Raw genomic sequence first — 3,614 nt, 5'->3', positions numbered from 1 at the left:
GTCTAATTTTTATTTTTTGAGTTCGAATAGGTTCATCATACTCAAATTTTTTTTGCCAGACAATTTGGTCACCACTAATTAAGTACCAGACGCAAATTTAATCTAAAAAAATAGAATAGATAGAATTAAAAATATATCATTTGAATTTTAAAAATTATATTTTTTATTTAAAATATCAGAATCACTAAACAATAATAAATTTTCTGGATTTTTTAGTCAATAATATCCATAGATCAAAAAGTATGGTAAGTAAGTATAGAGGCATTTTCGTAATCATCATCATTGTCACTATTTTATGGGGTCGTCTTGGCATTAAGGACAAGCTATAACAAAAAATCAGTTTACCTAAAGTTTTTTCTCGAAAACATTGCTAACCCCTTATCTCGAAAAAATGTAGAGTCTTATCAGTTTCTCATGCGTTCAAGAATCAGTATTTTAATTATAAAAAATATTCTTCACTATTAATTAATTACTATAAACACACTGACTGAACTGTGTTCTAAAATATAATTTCTCATGATTTTAAAATCCAAATAATTTTTTTACTATTCTTTATATACGTATACCCAGTAAACACGCGATGTGATCTTCTATAATATCGACATCGTTATTATAATGCAGTTATCGAATCTACGCCACAAGAGGATTTTAAACTTGCGTGCGCTTGTGTGTGTTACAATACACGCAAAGCTCGCATTGAGTGACATAAACACGCGCTGTCGGGGGTAATGACATCGTTGCATTTCATGTGAGATACATGTTGTGCGCTGGTGTGTGTTAGCACACATGCAAAGCATAATCAATGACGTCACACGGCGTGAAGTAAACGCGTCGTGCGCTGCGTTGTGTGCGTTGTGTGCTGGTGTGTGTGACCATACAAAGAAAGCTTTACATCAGCGCGCTGTGGCTACTGTCTGAACCGACTCAAGCGGGTTGACTGTTCCTTTGACGAAAGCTAACCGCGTACAAAATGGCGCAATATGTCAGGAATTTGTCATGTATCAAGTTATATTTTCTTTTGTATAATAATTACATTCGTTTAGTTAAGCAACTTGTTTATAGTGATAATTGTAGAAAAGTGTAGAAAAATGACACCGTAAGTATATCATATATTATTTATATAGATATGTAATTACTTCACGATTTTGAATTCCATTTAGTGCATTATATCCTGGGGTGAAGAAACGTTATTTTATGTCGATTTCTTTAGATGACAAAGGAGGTAACCAAATAGCATATATTACAAAATCTGAGGACAATAATAAGGATCGTTTAGCAAGGTTAAAATAATTATTTTACCACATTAGGACATTAACATATCCATGTGTTTGACATAACCTCACTTCTTAAATCTCTTAAATTAGTCGGTGGAGAAGTGGCTCGAGGATGATTGTCTGAATATGTAAGTCACTATAAATATAATAACTATAAAAATATATATATAAACTGCAAACACGTATGCCATGTTCATATTTATTTCAGAAGTCGTACAAAATTGGAATGAAACGGTGAACAATATACAGATCTTTAGACAGGCTTAAATAATGTATGTGTAGGAGCAACTTCAAGATGATGGAGATTTATCTTCTTAATATGTAAGTTGATTCATATATAGTTGCTGTATATATATTATTTGGTAACAAATACATTATATTTATAATTGTTTTAGAAAACCTCTAAAATTGGGAACAGTATGTCATATATGCATGAACTTGATGTACCCTAGCAATTGATGTATAATGAACTGGAGATAGAATGAATTCAATCAGGTTAAAAAAAATGTATGTGCAAAAGCGACTCGAAGACGATTTAGATTTGTCTCCTGAATATGTAAGTTGCTACACATATGGAGTGGTATATATATTATTAGATTCAATAAAACACATTATGTTTCAAATTGTTTTAGAAAACTTCCAAGAAGTACATCATATATGAATATCCTGTATGCTCGCATTTGATGTATCGAACTGGCGATAGAATGAAATCAGTCAGTGTTAAAAATGTATGTGTAAAAGCGACTTTAAGATGATGGAGATTTGTACACTGAACATGTAGGTAGCTACACATATGGTAGCTGTATGTATATATATATATTACATTATATACAGTAAATCACATTATGTTTGAATTTGTTTTAGAAAACTTCCAAAATTTGGGGCAGTATGTCATATGTGCATAATCTGTATCCTGGCATTTGATGCAATGAACTGGCGATAGAATGAAATAATGAAAAATAGGCAGGCTGTTTGATGTATAAGGAAGTGGCGATAGAATACTTATGCAACACTTCACACTTCACGCCCCAAAAATAGAATTACGTTCATTAGATATACAACAATTTTCATTAAATATACTGTTATTAATATGTTAAGATTGAATAATTTGTAAAAAATTTTCTAGTATAGTTCATGTTAAAATTTTATAATTTCAAAACTACAATTCTAATTTGTAATATTTAAATATTGTAAAATTTCTTATTATTCACGTAAATAAATGCTTATTCGTACAGAAAAGAATATTAATTGCATTACGTCATCACTTTCAGGTGCTATTACGTCATAACTGAGTCGCCATTTTGTATGACGTCATGACCGAATCGTTTTCATTCGCCAATGACGTCATGACTGGGGTTAACGCCTTACGTCAGACGGTCTTATCATAATAAACAAACATATGTGGGTCAACGTCGATTTTCATGTATCACGAACGCCACGTGCGCCAGAGACCGAACCTCGATAGTTGTTCGATAGTTACATAAATTTGCGGCCGTATCCATGTAATATCGAGGAAAATGAATATGGGAACCGCATGTCACACGACCTAAATAAAATATTGCCACGATGTTGTGGCCATATCGCGTGTTTACTGGGTACTGATATTGTTATTGTCAAATTATTGAGGCTTTTTTCTTATAAAAGTTGAAATGTCGATATAAGATAGTTGAAATGTCGATATAAGAGTTGAAATGTCGATAATGTCGATGTGTTTATCAAAATTATCAAGATGCATATATTATCTAATTTGGAGCTAGGCCATGGCCAGCTCGATTTCAAACACTAGTGATATCGGATTTTCACTTGAGATTGAAGATCTTAAATATGATAACTAATAAAAATAGCCACTTATCGGGGATATTGCTACTTTATATCACATAATAATCTCATCAGATGAAAAGTGGTCAAGAATTGGATTATATTCAAATAAACACTAGGTTGAGAAATGTAGATCTGATTGATACAGATTGATACAGATCTAAACAAAACATATATTAAGTATGTACTTTTAAAAAATCAGCGCATTTTACATGTAAAATATAATTCGAAATTTTCTTTTTGCTAATTGATGGCAAATAAAACATTATTGTAATACTTAATAGAGCACCGTCAAAGTTCATAGTAAAAAAACGTAGACTAGCTCCAATTAATTCCAAGTTTGACCAAACCTCGACCAGCTAGATACCAAGAGGTACGATATCAAATTTCCACTCGAGGGTTATAAAAACTGATGAATAAAATAGTTTTGTTTTTGTTTAAAAATTTTTGATTGAAGTTTTTTCAAGTTATGTCTTGAAATTTGTGAAACTCTTTTATGTCGGTTGATCCATACTATCATAA

At 31.4% G+C, this 3,614-nt stretch overlaps 1 long non-coding RNA gene across 2 annotated transcripts; it reads left to right on the top strand.

Moving 5' to 3' along the window:
- Nucleotides 1-955: 955 nt before the first annotated feature.
- On the top strand, nucleotides 956-1,942 carry LOC113389033. Of its 2 annotated transcripts, none has more exons than XR_003368200.1 (5): nucleotides 956-1,096; nucleotides 1,161-1,402; nucleotides 1,483-1,595; nucleotides 1,670-1,830; nucleotides 1,907-1,942. It is a non-coding gene; the product is annotated as an uncharacterized LOC113389033 (long non-coding RNA). The 2 variants fall into 2 exon arrangements; XR_003368201.1 differs by having other exon boundaries at nucleotides 963-1,096; nucleotides 1,211-1,402.
- Nucleotides 1,943-3,614: the final 1,672 nt, after the last annotated feature.

The sequence above is a fragment of the Ctenocephalides felis genome, unplaced genomic scaffold, assembly GCF_003426905.1.
Source record: "Ctenocephalides felis isolate EL2017-DRISC unplaced genomic scaffold, ASM342690v1 CF-g0.4_SCAFFOLD_03573, whole genome shotgun sequence".
NCBI lineage: Eukaryota > Metazoa > Arthropoda > Insecta > Siphonaptera > Pulicidae > Ctenocephalides > Ctenocephalides felis.
This window is presented reverse-complemented; position numbering and strand designations above follow the sequence as displayed.